This window comes from Micromesistius poutassou (genome assembly GCF_964030765.1).
Source record: "Micromesistius poutassou genome assembly, chromosome: 6".
Classification (NCBI taxonomy): domain Eukaryota; kingdom Metazoa; phylum Chordata; class Actinopteri; order Gadiformes; family Gadidae; genus Micromesistius; species Micromesistius poutassou.
In genome coordinates, this window is record NC_140276.1 from 15240912 (window position 1) to 15259296 (window position 18385).

Genomic DNA, 18385 nt, shown 5'->3' on the forward strand with positions numbered 1-18385 from the left:
CTTGTCGCTTCTGTTCGCTGATTCTCTTCTGTTACCGCTCAAGAAAAGACGCAACATGGGCCAAACCAACTAAAATAATTGGGAGGGGTGAACTACCGTACATTGTATAATCCATATTATATATACTACGATGCTGGGGCTGAAATTTCAGATGAATTAAGAACGTCTACTTTAGGAGAAGATAACATAATGGTCAAAGTATTTTTTTCTCACCCAAGCAGCCCAAAATACATTTGAAATCTGGACCGGCCCAACGGGAAACGTCCCGAACGTCCCAATGGCCACCCCAGGCCTGGACACATAGCATACGAATAATACCTGTGTCTACCAACAGAAAGAATGTTCCGGTTGGAAGGAACATACATTCAAGGCCCATAAATGGCATTTAATTAAACATTAAGTCACATTAAAACAAACCTTCCGACATACAACTTGTGTGGTAGATTTATGTGTGTTTTAGGCTCAGTAACTAGATCTACTATGTGAATTGCATGTAATGACACTGTCTTTTGTTTCATTCTGAACATATTAGTTGCTGCAAAAGAGACTATTTTCTCTATACTATATCTCCATAATACACTGCAGGTGTGTGCGTTCATGATTTGTATGATTCATGACCATGATGTGTGCGTTGTGTGAATGCCAGTTATAGCCATCGGCCAGCTTGCTGCTCGTTGACATTTGACAAGGAGATGAGACGATGACGATGACGATGAGAAGGACATGTGATTGACGGGAAAGGTGAAAAGAGCCACATAGGGTATTAAATGGGTATTAAACCCCAAAACAATGTAAACCATGGCAACATCACCCCTTCCACATCCATCTGAGTATAAACAATTCGACAACAAACAAGGAAGCACTCAAGTGTTCAAGGTTAATTCAATCTTTCAGGAGGCATGTCATTCAGTGTTGGTGGACGACCTATGAATTTTACAGGGCTGGAATGGATCCTAATCAAACAGGCGTCATCGCAGACTGTTTGGAATAAGGGGGCCTTCAGAAATCAACAGTTTTAGCTATAACGTCGCTGCCGTGTAACCTGGGCAGCTTGACATTCATGACAGTTGTTCCACTGTTGTTTCCATACATCTTTCATATCTGGGGGCGAATTGAGTACCAAGATACTCCGGTGCAGCTTGGTAGCAGGGCCAAAATCATACCACCCCATCATAGGGGTAGTGACGGCCCGGTCACCCTATCAGATTAAACTGGTTCAAGCGTAGCGTCACGGATAACGACACCATTACACTCCCGTACCGGAACAGGACTATGGTTATGTTTTCAGGAGACGCTTCCGTGTTATATCAATGGCTTGAACCCTCTCAGAATAAGTTATATATTATATGTGTTAATTTATATTATTTTATAGCACTATACTATAATAAATAGTTCTGATAAAACATCCGTGGCTTGAACATGCGATCACAATGAAACCACATTGCCAAAAGTAATGGGAATCAGAAAAGTGCTCGGAACCAGAATTCTGAACCAGGGTTTTAAACAAGGGTGCATATGTCTGTAACTGCACTAATGGCAAAGTGGAATTAGAGGAAAAGCAAGGCAAACATGCCTGATGAATAGGAATTCCTTCTAAGACACTTAAATAATAATGTATTTTGTTTGACGGAGCATGATCATGGGAAGACACAGCATCCACAGCAGCGTGCAACAGCCTCTTCAGATAAACTAAACATGTACATGATTCTTATAGGGAACATCTCACTTTGTAAGCACAACATCAAAATATGTCTGATATTAACAAAGCAAAGGAGAGGAAGCATAAAGAATTGGCCATGGTCTGAGAGGCCCAGTTAATTAGCATACGCTGTAGGGGAAGTGGACGTGTCAATTTTTTTTGTTGCTTTATTTTAACTCCTAAAGTCATTGTCTTTTAACCCTTCCTTTTCTTTTCTTTTCTTTCTTTTTTGCCTTAGGTCATTTTCTATGTGTATTTGCACTTAAGCACTTTCTGTGAAGCACTTTGGTTGAGGCTCAGCCGTATGTAAATGTGCTATATAAATAAAATTGGACTTGACTTGAATGGAAGGCAGGTTATTGTTACATCAGAGAAGAGAGGTGGTTGGCATGGTCACAGCATCAGACATCTTGTCTACAGTGGCAATACAAATGCTAACCAACATAACACTGGCTTATTAAATAAACTAGTACTGAAGTAAAGAAGGTGATACAAGAATTTATTTTACCACGACAGTGGTAAAATAATTAAAATAAATAATATTAAAATAATATTATTTTAAAGGCACAAAATAAGTTATTTTAAAGGCACATTTTCTATGCCATCTGGTTTTTATCCGTTTTATTTTTTTCATTTATTTGTTATTACGCTTAACCCTTTTAATTATCACTTTAATATACCAATTATTAGTTAGTAAATTAAATAAAAGTATAAATAATTGATGGACTTGGTTTTTCTTTACCAGAAACGGGAACAGATGTTCTGTGATGTGAATCAAGAAAGACTGATTAACGGTAATACATATTGGCGTTTTGAACCAACTCACTCTCAGCGTTTGGTGTGAGATCAAAGCAGAGTTCACAAGCACAGACACTCAACTTTCTCCCCTCATTATCTCTGGGCCCCCTCCCACTCATCTAACCCGCTGCTCTGCATCCCAGAACAAACGACTGTGCTGCTGCTTCTTGCTTTTCTCCCTACACTTTAATGCGGCTGTAACATAAAACGTGTTGTTTACCCCGCACTGACAGCCATTACCACAGGGCCATTGCTGTAGCTGTGTGTTGTTGGCTGGTTAGGTCACGGAAAATAGCATCCCATTTCAAATACCTTTAACCAGCTGTGGGAAATGTATATCAGAGTAGTAGGGGGGTGGGGGGGAACAAAAGCATTCAAACATTCATCACTTCTGCATCATGATGATGAGCCTGGAGACCGTCTTGGTCACGTGATCTCACATCTGTTTCATGGATTGGTCTGCACTTCTAACCGGCCACATCTCTATTTCCAGAAATGACCATGTAATCAACCAATCAGGAAATGTGTTGTAGTTGAAGACGTAAAATACAGGTTGCCACTGGAAAAAACGTTCTGGAGTTTTCTGAAGCAACGAGCGGGAACGTTAACATAAGCTCAACATAAGATCAATAAGATCTGCCATAAGTTATTGAAGATATACTGTAGACTGTATGAAGTCTGTGATCAGGTTGATCCCCAAGCTAAATGATCATAGGTAATATGAACATAAAAAGAAAATACATCCCTTTTTTCATATTCTCTCCTTTAAATGTATACATTGTTGGTTGCATTGTGCGGTATCAAGATAAAATGCATAAATTGCTTATAAAAACACCAATCAGTAATTCAAACAAGACAAAACCAAAGTTTTGTCCACAAATACGGCTATGCAACTGTTAATTCTTATGTCTCAATATGATGTTTCATTATCACAGCCAGAGAAAACACTATTGTATCAGTCCGATGTTTCAGGCCTCAATAATGAGGTGGTGAGCACAAAAATGAGTAATACTCAAAGACCACAGCAGCAACACTGAAATAATTGTCTTCTCTCACAGTCAGTCTCTTATCAGAAGTCTTAAGCTGCCATCATCAAGTATAAAGAAAATATGCATTCATAAATTTAGGCCCCCAGGATTCAATTAGGCTCCGACCTTTTTGAAAGGAGTTTTTGCCTTCTGTCTCCATTAGCTGCATGTTGGTCCATATTTTATACAGACGATGGCAGGCAATGATTGGCTGACATGATAATACAAGACCTCTGTGAACCATTGACATTGCTGTGAAGCATCAACACAGGCCATGAAAGCCACATGCAAGATGGGACCTGTAGTTCTATTATACATCAGGTCTTGACAGGACCAGACTCCTGCCAAGTCTCCAGCCAGGTCCTTGGAACCCTTTTGTGATAGCACCAGTCTGGCCTGGTTCAACCTTGAAACAACTTCACTCTGCAATAATGCATATGTGACCATAACCAGGTTTTTGAACGCATGGTAATTAACCCAGTAAGCCATTGGTAATTACCAGTGTTGGGCATGTTGCATTAAAAAAGTAATTAGTTACACATACTAGTTACGTCTCCCGAAAAGTAACTTAGTTAAATTAGTTAAAGTAAATTAGTTACTCAGTTATAAATTATAAAAGTTACTGTGGAAAGTAACTATTGCATTACTTTCAAGTACTTTTTTTTTTTATCAATTGGAGATTATCTTTGGTGACATTCAATTCTATTCACTGTGGTTTGCTGCCACTAAAAACACTCACTGCACCAGTTTAGGAGTATGGAACCAAGACCTCCATTACTTCCTACAGTCCCTGTAAAGTCCTAGAGTACAGAATATAACTCCTTGTGCCCAATACCTGTCTCTGTCAAAGGGTCTGTTAAAGGACTACATTTAGATGACTTAGGTTTAGGAATAATATACTAATCACACTGCTGAAATCAGACTAAGACATCAGATGAAACGCTTGTCATTCTCTTTTCTCCAATCATCACCAGACCCATCATCATATCTTATAACCCTAAACACTAGGGGGGGAATGGTTCACAGAATTCATGGTTCGGTTCATATCATGGTTTTCAGTTTGGTTAAGTACATTATTGGTAAACCAGGGGATGACACAAAAGGGATGCCTATTAAAAGAATAAAATGCTTATAATTGCCAATTTACACATGCTGTTCATTTATTTGGCAAAAAATTAATAAAATAATAGATTCATGAGTGCAAACTAAAATGCAGCTTTTTTCTTTTTCTTCTTTATATAAAAATGCTCACATTATAAAGTGCAGTATAAACACACTTTTAAAACAACACTGCTCTGTTCACTCTAATCTGATGTTCTTCTGCAAGAAGATGAGTTTGTCCACATTCTACATGGCAAGACGAGATCAGTTACAATGTCCCCTGCTGTGATGAAAACTGTGGTCAGCAGCTACACTTCCTCTGGGCAAACTGACAAGTTTCAATGTGTACCGTAATTACGGCACAAAACCTTTCTTTCCGCCATTAACTTTGTTTGAAGGTTTCTTCTGCGCATGGCTTTTTGACTGAAATCTGTGGGGCAAATGTTCCAAACATCAAATACATGCCATGTTCCATCCGTACTGAAAACAGAAGGGAACTCCAACAATGTGACCCTGTAGCCCACGTCACCAAGGGCAGCAATGTCCATTGTATTGCGGCCCAGCCCTGCCCTCCCCTCCACCATCTCTCTGTCTGACTGTTACGTTAGACATTTCTGCAGCAGTCTATCGCGTCCTTACAGTCATCCAAAGTGGTTAACTAACATTATCTAGTGGCTAATATTCACCAGAGAGAAAAAAAAACACACAGCCGCACCATTATCTCTTTGGTCTGGGAACTGCTCGGACCATTTATTCTGCGCACATGACATTAACAGTGCACGCAGGCATGCACACATGCACGCTCACGTAATGACGTCCCTGTGTAGGCTATTTAACATGGCTTTGTACCTGCACTTATATTCAGTAATATGCTTAACACTGACGGATCAGAAGGGCCCTGTAGCCCCCTGATGTAGGGCACTGTATTCATCTTTGTTACTTTGTGGGAAACCTAGACTAGCTTCCTCAAGGAGCAGTGAGCTAAAGAAACTGCTAGGACTAATCTTTTATAACAAAATAAACAACAGCAGCAATTGTTTTTCAGTTATCACCCTTTTCACACAAAGGTCAATCGTGTAACCAAAATACAATTACCAAACACAGAAATAGTGCTTCCTTGAGGTAAGTATAAAACCCATATCTCTTGATTATTTGTTATTTGTTCTCCCATCGAGTGGAAAACAAATCAGAGCTCTGTTTGTGAAGTAGCAAAATAAAAGTGTCTACACGTGTTTTATATATTTTACAATTGTATTGAAGATTGTGATGCAGTGAGGATCCGTCATTGTCTGTAGTGGCTCATGCCTCAGCAGACTGATGCTTCTGATGATCAATGATCAGGGAGAGAGAGAGAGAGAGAGAGAGTTTTTATAAAATGGGACAAACTCTCCATGCAAAATTCTGAAAATCAATACTAAAATTCCAAAGAAAGACACCAAATAATGCATGCAGAGCAGAATTAGGACGATATCCAATACTTGACCAGATACAGACTCAGCGAACACAGCCTGGCCATCGAGAAGGGATGCCAGGTCTGTCTGTGACAGATCTAGCTCTCAAGAGAAGACAGACTGTGCTCCCACTGCACACAAAACCAACTAGAAACAGAGCTGCACTTCCTGACTTCCTGCCAGTCATACGAAGACACCAGGAACACACACTTCCCACGGATTACAAAGGCATGCAAGGACTTTAAAGACACTCCAGATACTAACAAACTGCCATACCAGTTGGGAGAAATACAAAAATGTGCGATCGCAGCAACAAGATACGTCACCTGTTGTGATGAGAGAAGGAGTCCCCAAACTCCCCATAAACACGCTCATCCTCCTGGACTCACTCTTTCCACAATAATTGCACTATTGCACACATATTGTAAATACTGTGTATTTAGAGTATCTTTAATTTATCTGTTTATAGGACTGTCATTTTCATTTTTATAATATTGTACATTTTACTTTTTATAGTACTTTCATTGTACAATATCTTATATGTATATGTTTTGTATTTAACGTTTTATACTTATACTTATTATACTATATACCTGACATTTTTACCTGACCTTTTGGCAATGCAAATGTATATGTCTCATGCCAATAAAGCTTTTTTGAATTGAATTGAATTGAGAGAGAGAGAGAGAGAGAGGGAGAGAGAGAGAGAGAGAGAGAGAGAGAGAGAGAGAGAGAGAGAGATAAATTATTGATCAGAGACTTCCAGATAAAAGTAGCATTGCATAAACCATCAACTTACCAAGTCAAAAAAGGATGCGGTGAACCCCTGTGATGAATCCTTTCAAAAACAAGTGATGGTATCCTGTGCATTTGAGGGGGAGCAGGTGTAGAGAGAGGGAGAGAGAAAGAGTGAAAGTAGACATGATGAATGATTGATCCGATTATCTGTTTTCCACACAATATAGCGTTGAATAAACTGTAAACTGAATGGGTCAAAAAGGATTTGGGTGAACTCCCTGGATGAATCCTTAAAAACCCTAACCCTAACCCTAACTAAGTGAGGGCAATGTGTGCAAGCCCCAAAGAGGGTGGAGTCTAAATAAAATATGTGATTGGGCCAGCCCAGTGTTATTAAAGAGTAAAAAACAATTGGCAGATTTACACGTTTTTTGAGCCCGAACATAGTGTTGAAAAAATTATAATTATGTTGTCGGCCCACCTGGACCGCACCCGGTCTGCCAGAAGTCCCTCCCCCCATGTCAGAGAGCCCAGAAACCACAGAAAGGTGTGATGAACAATCCATCCTATTAGCCAGACAGCCAGAATGTCACAAGGATGGTCTCAACGGTTGTGGATAAGGCCTATTAGGAAACGAGAGGCGTCCTGACAGAATGGCCCAATATAAAGTATAGCTAAAAGGCTTTTTATAGAACCACTACAATCTAATGAAGGACAAAAGCCTTGCCAAAAAAACTTGCCAACAAGTGTCGTTTTTTTACACAAAGTTTTTTTTCGATTAGAAACAAGATACGGATATGCCAGTGGAAGGACAATCTGTTGATTAAAGACAGTACACACATAGTATCACCCTGATTTATGAAAGTGCAGTAACCTTGGCCACATCATGAAATATCATATCAACCCTTAATCAAAGATATCCCCTGAATTAACCGGATGTGACCTACAGGAGGCATATTGTAATCGCCCTTATTAGATGATTTCTTGAAATGTAAAATGAAACATTTAAACCATAGTATGACCTTAAAACCATGATTATTTAACCATCAAATGTGAGCTTTGCATGTTTAGGGGTCTTATCTATTTATTACCACTTGTTAAAGAAAACTGTGGTTGAAACACGATGTTAGACTGTGTTCATATGTGGAAACTTGATGGAATAAGCTTTTGTTTCTATTTTGAACTTTAGAAATATAGAAATTGTTGTGGGACTTAGAGAGCGCTTTGATATCCATTGTCTACTGTATCTACCACCACTAATAAAACAATGCATACAGTTGAAGAAAAAGGCTTAGCTTGCATTTCCGAGGTCTTTACTGGAAACAAACAAACCCTTGAATCAACAACAAAAAAGGAAGAAAAAACAAAGACTTTGCTTGGACCGTGTAGAACAAGAAGAAAACTCAAGCAGAAACGTAGGCAGCCCTGACAAAACAGCACTAAAGGATGTTCCTTTTTACCACTCAAGCCATTTTCCTTGAAAATGTACGTAACTCAAAAGTGCAATGTATTTAAAACCTAGCTGGAAATAAGGGACACCACAGCAACAACTGTGTCTAGTTAGTGCATGCTATATTTAAGCAATAGATCACGACAGGCTGTGGTATGTGCTCATTATACCACAGTTAAGGGGCTTTGTCCGTCCCGATGTGCAGTGGAGGGACGGCAACCCCCTTAACTGTGGTATAATGAGAACATTTCACTGACTGAAGTGATCTATTGCTTTTATAAAACGGTTACGTAAGTATGGCAAAATGAAAGTCATTTGAAAAAGCGAGAAAGTCGGAAAAGCATTTTTTTTAACAAATACAAAAAAGTAGTCCCTCCTGGCTGCCTGCAAAGTGTAAGGCGGTTGCTATGCAACACACTGTAGTGTCCTTCAGAGAGAAGGCTAGGCTAGAGACGGTAGGTTCGCCGGCAATTTAGCCTACTATCGAGCAGTTCACTCACCATGGGCCTATTGCTTTACAACATTTCCACCCTCTCCATCAATCAACATATTTTTAGGCTTCAGTGAACTATGCTATTGCTTTTATATATAAATAAACAACAGTTCAAGTTAGGCGCGGAGTGATACGGAACTCCGTAAACTGAATGTGCATCATAGCTGTGTGTATACGCTCAATATACAACAGTTGGGAACCAATCAGATCGCATTATTTAAGCCACCCATTTTATAATGTAGCACGTAGAATGTTCAATTATATAATATTTATTTAGCTAGCCCTTGATGAATAAAAGTTTATCAACAAAGTTATGGCTTCTTGACAGAGCTGAATCATAAACACAAGACAAATGTTCACCTATAGACCAAAACAAATTATAGCAGCACTGAAATTTCTCTCTACTGCCAGTGTTTGTCGTCCAGTGGGTAAATTATTATGGATAATGGCTTAAAAGCTGGGCTCTTATATTGCTAAATGTTTCTAATGGTGTTTGAGCAATGCTAAGCTTGTTCTGTGATGTCTAATCAGTACGGTGACAGGCGCCTATGTTTTACTGTTGTTTTTTGCACTGTGGCAAATGTTTTTAAGCCCACTTCACAAGGAACAGCTTATCTATATTCAAACTATGTCAATACTTCCCTGTGAGAAAACAATACATTGTGCGTAAGCGTGAGACAGTAATATAACCCATACCCAAACAAACAAATTGAAACAACATGAAGTTTGGTTTTCGGCACCTTTTTAAAACAAACCATTTATTGCCTACCTTGCATGAGGCCTGGGTGATGGCCTATTCTAATTTAATAACTCAACTTAACTCTATGTTAACACCTGGTCACAAAACAACTGATTAGTCAGCTCCATACATTTAATGACAGAAAATGACAATTACTGAGTGTAACGAATCAGCAACTGGAAGATCTTGGGGTAAATGGTGGAGCTATATATTTTGGTACTTCTGTTTCATTAAAAATTTTTATTCATATCTCTACACAACCAGTTGAATGACACATTAGGTTTTTTAAATGACAGGGTTTCCAAGGAGAGGCGACTGCATAAATATAAAATGGATTCTCAGTATTCAGCAGCATCACCTTCCTGTGTCTCACCTGACAATGCATGCCTTGCCTGAAAGCTACATTCACTACATTCATGTCTGACTTCTAGAGGGCATGAAGTACACTTGTGCCACACTTTTTCATTTTGTTATTTTGTCATAATATATAATTATATGATATGGGGTGTTTACAAATATGTGCAGCTACACATTTCAAATGACTCTACAAAGAGAAAATAAAAATAATATTCACATAAGAGGAGATTAATAAGGATGTGTGAATAAAAAGACATCAAGGGTGATATCAAGGGTTATAAAATATTTTTTCATGTGTTGAGTTTGGCACACTTGTTTCAAAGGACAGCACTTCTTCATTCCCTCAGATTCCCCATCAAATATTAACCCCTTTATTATACCTTTGTACCCTGTCCAAAGTAATATATTATACAAATGCACCATGCCACATCAGTATCCAAATGTCTGCAACCATGTTTGTTTAATTATACTTCTGTTGCTCCCTTTGACTTTAAGGTTGTTCTTTTCCTGTCTGTGTTCTTGTTTTGATCTTCGCATCCCATTAGGGTTACTCATTATATTCATCAATGGCTGCCGCCTGACTGATGTTAAAGACAGAGTCTTAAGTGCCACTGTGTCGCAATTACAACATCCAGTGTTTATTGCAAAGCCATCCGAAATGTCTTGGCACTACAAAATGGTGATGGTGCTCCGTTTGGATGAACGGAGCAACAGCCATGCAAAAAGAATTGCCTTCACATTAAATACTGTAAAAAACATTTTGGTCTTGTCAGAGTCAAGTTCATATTATGGTGCGTTTTTTCAAAAATTATATTTGATTTACAATATTTAAGGGAAGGATGTTTCATGAATATGACCGCCATTGAAAATCATACCTCAACTTCCCACCAGTATATTATGCTACTGCAAATATTTAATCAAACACTTGTTACCATTTTAACTGCACTCAATTTGCAAGCAATTTGCAATAATCTTGATGGTTTTCAGCAGATCATTTTTATCTTGGCATTTATTTTTCTATTATTTCTATTATGTTTTTCTATTATCTATTTCTATTTCTATCTATTCATATTTAAATGTAATGTATTGTATTGAATGTATTCTTGATTATCAATGATAAAATGATTTTGGAAGGAGGGTGTGTAGTGTCTCCAACGCTCTGTGCTTGGGCGACCCAGATGCTGTCTTACTTGGAAAAGTTTCCAGCTGGACCTCTGCCTGGAGGATCCCCGCCTTTTTCAACTTTAATGAAATGAATCAGAGACTGGTCACTGCATTGAAAATCACTCTGTCATGTTCTAATGATACATGATTTAATGATACACTTAATGAAGGAAATCATGTGACAAAACCAAGTTTAGATCTATATAAACTATATTTATCCAGTAAGTTGTGTATCAAAAATGAAGCTATATGTTATTCATGCAAACTCACACACACACTTGGATCTGGAGGTAGAGCATAGTAGGCTACATGAAATACAAGCAAAGAACACCAATATCGGCACGGTTTACATTAAGACAGATACAATGAGGCCATTTACCTAAAGACGCTCCAAACCATAAAAATAAGAGTAATACGCACTGCACTCAGTTTGAGGATTGAAAATGAAAAGAAAGAAGAAGAAATATAAATAATCGCTACAAATGTTTACACGACTCAAGGGAATATGTTTGGTCGTATCAAGAATACTAGACCAGAACCAAATTACAATATGCAAACACTTTACAAGAGTTACTGGAAGTGGTAAAACAATGACTGTATAGCTGACCCACGAAAATTAGATATTTTTTTAGTACCGTCGTTGTGTAATTGTTATAAGTGTTATAATGACCAAAGTTGTAGGCCTATGTGAAATTTGGCACACAACATAGCAATATACTATAGGTGTTGGGGAAGCTTAACCGTCACTCGGACGCGGACATTAAATAAATCGCCGTTCAGACGGAGCTTCACCATCCACACACACCATAGCGTTATACTATAAGTGTCCGAAAAGCTCAGCTTTCTCTCGGACGCCGCAGTCAGCCTGGACAGAGCGCCACACGTCATCACACGGTAGGCCTACCCGTTGGTCACGAACAGAACTCCACCTGCTTTTGTACCAGAGTGGACATAGTGTTTTGGGGCAAATGGCAAAAACATAGGATTTTATCCCTTTTTTCTCTAAATTGGCGACCTCTTTCACTCATAGTGATTAAAGGGCATATGCTTCTCCATTTACCTGCATGGCAGTTACATGAGTTTGTATCTGACCCGTGCCGTGTTGCCTGTAGGGCTGGTTAGTGTAACCGATAGTTGTTATGAACAAGGTTAAACAAGGCTGCGTTCTAATTTCTAAACTTAACTCAGTATTGATATCAGGAGTAATAATTATTTAATTGAAATTTTAAATTGTTATCAGTGACATATGATGGTGTTTATATAGTTATATTGTTAATTTGCTGTAAACATTGCTCTTGCTGCTCTTAAAATTCAAATAAATATATTTTAAATATAGTAAAGCAGACAACTGCTGTGTAGGAGAACAGGAAAGCCAAAAAGAGGAAAAAAGGCACTGCTACAGGCAAAGGCACAAAACACAAGTAACGCGCTTTGGTGGGTGTACTAGAGTTTTGGTGGTGTTATTGTACGTCACTTATTTTTGATTTATTTATAATTTCACGTAAAAAAATTCTAAAAATATATTGTTAGCACTTCTTTATATAGTAGGTCAGAACATCACTGGCAGGCTTAATCATAGGAATGGGCTGGGCCTGCTCATTTTCTTTATTTTCTGGCCAATAAATATGTGTCACCTTTTGGGGCCATCACCAGTTTGCACCCGTTAGTTCAATTGTGTATGCTTTGAAGAACATGAGGAAAGTGTTTGGCCATATAATTTAAAATGCTGAAAATGTCCTCTGGGACGTACATCTTGACCCCTGGAGCACAGTTCCACCAATAGAATAACCAAATGACACGGCCTTGTGGATCCTCTTTGTAGATAGAGATCCTCCTCATTAACGCCCAGCGCCGTTCCCACATCTCTTCCCTTTTAGTCTCTCAGATACACAAACAAACACACTGTGTATGTCAACCGGGACCACTCTGTGTCATCGCTTTGATGCTCAAACCAACAGACCCTGGTGTCTGATCACAACTCTCTGATCATGGAGCTCTGACACACGCACAATCTCTCCCTCTTGCTTCCTCACACACATCTCTCTCCATCTCACACAAACACCCTCCCTTTTTCACACAGTCTCTCCCTCTCTCACACACACACACACACACACACAAACACACACACTTTATTGCTCTCACACAGACACACAGTATCCCTCTCTCTCGATGTCTGACTCTCTCGCACACACATGCCCAGCTGTAAAGGATTGGACTAGAATTGAAAGCATTCATTTTATATTCATCATTTGATATTTGTTTGCCAATCAAAACAACACAAACAGAATGCTACAACATACTTAATCTGATGCATACGTTTCACTTCTGGTCTCATTTACTTAAGATTTAACTCTGAAAGTATCAGGGCATATGTGTTGCATTTGATACCTTAACTGTAATATGCCTGTATGCTCCTGGAGGGTGCCTGGGAGTATGCCCATCTGGTCTACATGTGTTTTGTGGATCTGGAGGCGTATGACCGGGTCCCCCCCGGAGAAACTGTGGGAGGTGCTGCGGGAGTATGGGGTGAGGGGGTCACTCCTCAGAGCCAACCAATCTCTGTACTCCAAAAGTGAGAGCTGTGTCCGCGTTCTCGGCAGCAAGTCAGTCTCGTTCCCTGAAGGGTGTTGACCACCGCCAGGGCTGAGCTTTGTCACCAATCCTGTATGTGATATTCATGGACAGGATATCGAGGCATAGTCTTGGTGGGGATGGGTTAGAGTTCGGTGGTCTTAAGATCTCATCACTGCTTTTTGCAGATGATGTGGTCCTGATGGCATCATCGGCCTGTGACCTTCAGCACTCACTGGATCGGCTAGCAGCCGAGTGTGAAACAGCTGGGATGAGGATCAGCACCACTAAATCTGAGTTCAAGTACCTCTGGGTCTTGTTCGCGAGTGAGGGTACGATGGAGCGTGAGATGGCCGGAGAATCGGAGCAGCAGGGGTGGTATTGCGTTCGCTTTACCACACCGTTGTGACGAAACGGTCGATCTTCGTTCCTATCCTCACCTATGGTCATGAGGTGATGACCGAAAGGACGAGATTGCGGGTACAAGCGGGTCGAGATGGGTTTTCTCAGGAGGGTGGCTGGCGTTTCCCTTAGGGATAGGGTGAGATGCTCAGCCATCCATGAGGAACTCGGATTAGAGCTGCTGCTCCTCCGAAAGGAGGCAGTTGAGGTGGTTTGAGCATCTGGTAAGGATGCCCACTGGGCACCTCCCTAGGGAGGTGTTCCAGGCACAACCAGTGGGGAGGAGACCTCGGGGAAGACCCAGGACTAGGTGGAGAGATTCTGGAGAACCCAGGACTAGGTGGAGAACGCTCGCCTGGGAACGCCTCAGGATCCCCCCGTCAGAGCTGGTCAATGTGGCCTGGGAGCTTGAGCTGCTGCCCCCGCGACCCGATCCTGGATAAGCGGATGAGGATGACTGTAATATGCTCTCATATATGTAAGATTTCCCAGTGCCTAGGCAAATATCACTAGTCAAAGTACAAGAATACATGTACAACATGTATTCAACACATAAATGGATTTTTACACTTTTCACACCCTGCAATTTCACTGTCTTGCCTGTGTAAAACCGAGGGGGTAAAATCCGCCTTCGTCAAGGAGCCAGCATTCTTGGTTCATTAGAGTAGGCGGGGATACGCACAGAGAGTAGACCTCTTTAGAATAATTTGAATACTCTGAATGTTTATTTTTATTTTTATTCAAGCCACTCGCATGCACGAATGAGTAGAAAACATCTCAGTGTAGGCTACAATTTACAAGAACAAAAACACCAACATATGCTTTAATTTGCTGACCACATGTTTTTTATCTTGATGAAAGCCTTGTGAGGAAAGTTCCTCTGCATGCATCTTTCTCGTAGATAACACCCAGTTAAATGCGACTGCATCACCTTATCTCCCATGATGGTCGCGGATTTCACAATCTCTCCAGTTAGATATTCTCATGTTGATAACGCAGCAACACCTATACCCAAGTCCCGTCCCTAGAACCGCAAAGCCGTCTAATTGCATTTACATGAAAATGAAACCCCCAATACGTGTAGGGTTTGAGAGGGTAAAAATGGGGTGCGAAATAAAGCCGGTATAGACGGGCATATTTGGCAGTGTAAAAACGTTTAGATGGTCACAAATATGCACATGCACAAATAAATGAAATTAATGTGCGTTAGTGACCTTATAACCTTATAAAAATAAATGAGTGAAAATATAATAAACTGTTGGTAAACATTGTTTTGTCTACCTCCTGTTTGGATGGAATATAATTTAAAACAATTTAAAGCATTCTACACAAATACTTTACAACAGGTAAATGTCATTAGCTCTGATGCATTGCCTCAATTAGGGAAATTAACTCTGTGCCTCTCTGATACATGTTTATGCAAATATAACAAATTAATATCACCTTTAATGACAGATTGTAGCAGTAGAGCAACAACACAGCAAGTGTGATTAAAAGGTGTTCCCAGAGAGTAGCAGAGGATGGTAGCGCTTTGCTAAAGTACCTGCCAAGTACCAGAGCTCACACCACACATCTGTTCGCTTGTCTTTCTGTCTCTTCCCCCTGTCTCCTTCTCTCTGATTTTGCTCTTCTTCCAACAGGAAATCACATATGTTATATAAACCGTTAATACACGCCAGCACAACAGCATATCTTTACATTTGTCAGTTGGTGCTGCGAGTGTTCCTTACTTTTCATCCCACACCTTTCTCTGTCATCTCTCCCCTTGATGGAGCAGCACTGCAGTGTGGGATTGGAAAGTTGTCAGTCAACACTTCCACTAGTACCAGTGATGTTTATCAAAATGTTTCAATACATCTAGAACTGCCGTAGAGAGTCCCTATAAAACCAAATGTAATGATGTTGACTCAGGATACCCCCTCACGACCACACTCAATTATAGTTTAAATAATGTGTTTCAATGCAGCTACTATCACATTAGTTCATAAACCATGTTTAGAGTTTTTGTAAGCTGGAGGGACACATAAATACACACACACACACACACACACACCGAAACCAAAATACATACCAATTCTAGTTATCCACTTATGCTGCTATCCATTTTTATGATACACCTGCGGAACGCCCCCTTTTGGTCTGTCCCACTCGTAGTTCTGAAAGTAGAGCGAGTTCAGTGAGGAACAATCCTCGGCCAAAATCGCATACTCAAACCATTTTAGCCAGTATAGTATATGGCTTATGTGGATGTAGGTTGATGCAAATTGTGTGGAAAAGGGGTATCTTTCTCAACAATGTCAACACTTGTTGACGTTGTTCATAAAAGTATTGTGGCGACCGTGGGCGTGGTCGCCGTGTTCCAGGTGCCGCAAGGGATCCTGGGACAATTGTGTTTAGGACACTTTAGTTATTTAGTCCGACACCGTGAGTGAGAGTGTTGTTCGTGTTGGTCAGGTGTGCCGTGTTTCTGTGTCAGTGTGTGTGCAAGTAAAGGTAACTCCCATAGCCGAGCGGTGTATGGGGCGTGGGAGTTGATTGACTGCTTAACCTGGGCTCCCGTCCCGTCTCGTCCTTCCCGTGCTGCTCGCCACATTGGTGTCAGAAGTGGGATGGGCGAGCGCATGCGGAGATTGGGATTGACGGTCGAGCCCAGGGAGCACGCACCCTGCGCTATGGGAGCGCAGCGCCCCCCAGTGGCCACGGACGGAGAACTGGCAGCTGCCTACTGCCCCCTGGTGGAAAGGGCAGCGGTGAAGCTGCCCAAGTTCTCCAGGGAAACGTAGCTGGAGCCATACAGCTGCGTACATACAGCGGCCCAGTTCAGGCTGGTAGAGTGGCACTACTGCTGGGGGGCCAGAGAGGCGGTCGTCCACCTCGCCCTTGCGTTGGAGGGGACGGCAGCACAGGTGCTTCTCGACCTGGACCAAGCCGACCAGCGATACCTTCAGGCCCTGAACAGGGCACTGGAGAGGCGGTTCGGCGAGCCGGTCTTCAGCGACCAGAACAGGGCGTGGCTGACTACTCGCCGCCGCCAGGAGGAGGAGAGTCTGGGGGTCTACGCTAGCTGTTGACCCGACGCGGCTACCCGGAATACCCAGCGGCTCTCCGGGAGGACCTGGCGCTCGAGGCCTTCCTGCAGGGACTGGTGCCGGAGCGTCTGCTGCAGCATGTCTGCCTCACCAGGCCCCAGACCCTCGATGCGGCTCTGGACGAGGCAGAGCGGGCTGAGGTGGAGTTCTCCAGGCAGCAGCCGTCCGCTGCATCTCGACCACACGTCCGGCGTACCGACGGTGAGGAGGGTCGGGAGACGGCTGAGGCGCTGTGGCTGCACGACAGGGCTGACCTCAAGCCGCAACAGTGTCGGCAGCTGGGACTGATCGAGGACTACGGGTGGACGGGGCAGCGTGCCATCCACCCTCGTCCCAGCCGCCGTCAACAGGCCAGACGTCGGAGGGCGGCGGGGGATGGGGTCCCTGAATGGCGCTCCAGTGACCCCCTAGAGCAGAACCTGGTGGGGGCCCCCGATGGAGGTGGTCCCCGACCACACCCCCAGGGCTACTGCTGACTCTGGGGTTCGGCAGAGGAGGGCCTCTCGGGTTGGGAGTTGGGGTCGTCGGGACGTCTGACCCCTACGGTGGGGGCTGTGTGGCGACCGTGGGCGTGGTCGCCGTGTTCCAGGTGCCGCAAGGGATCCTGGAACCGTGAGTGTTGTTCGTGTTGGTCAGGTGTGCCGTGTTTCTGTGTGTCAGTGTGTGTGCAAATAAAGGCAACTCCCTTAGCCGAGCGGTGTATGGGGCGTGGGAGTTGATTGACTGCTTAACCTGGGCTCCCGTCTCGTCATTCCCGTGCTGCTGGGCACAGTATCTAACAAAAAATGTTTACTTACTCAAAGAGAATAATGGAATGGTTCTGCGACAAACAGTGCACCCACCAGCGGCTAACATGCTGATGGGGATTCATCTTTGTGAGTTCAAGCTCACCAAAGCTTTATGGGTGTGGAAAAGGTTGGACGGCGGTGTCACTTATAGGACCATTTTCACTCACACATTCCCTTTGTAGAAGGGAGCAGCCCCAACTACACTTCAGAGGAACATTGAATGTGCGTGAATGGGATGATGATGATGATGATGATGGTGATGTTGCAGTGGCGTGGACTCTTTGATGTTTAAAGTGGCTTCTGAGTGGAACCCAGTTGAGAGTGGAACCGGCTTCAAGGTCCTAATGGTCGTTTTTTGTGACTGCTAATTACCTATTTAAGATGGGTGCTTGTTGTTACTGAGCAAAACAAATGGTGTCATTGTAAATTTGAGCTGAGATAATAGTATATAATAATTGTGTGTGTTTGTGTGTTTGCATTTCAGCTTTTTTATTATAGTTTATTATTGTGTAGTACT

At 41.9% G+C, this 18385-nt stretch overlaps 1 pseudogene across 1 annotated transcript; it reads left to right on the forward strand.

Annotated features, from left to right (window-relative positions):
• Positions 1-16285: 16285 nt before the first annotated feature.
• On the forward strand, positions 16286-17617 carry LOC311345249 (annotated as a pseudogene). The gene is made up of 2 exons: positions 16286-16354; positions 16775-17617. The product of its transcript is annotated as an uncharacterized misc_RNA (transcript).
• Positions 17618-18385: the final 768 nt, after the last annotated feature.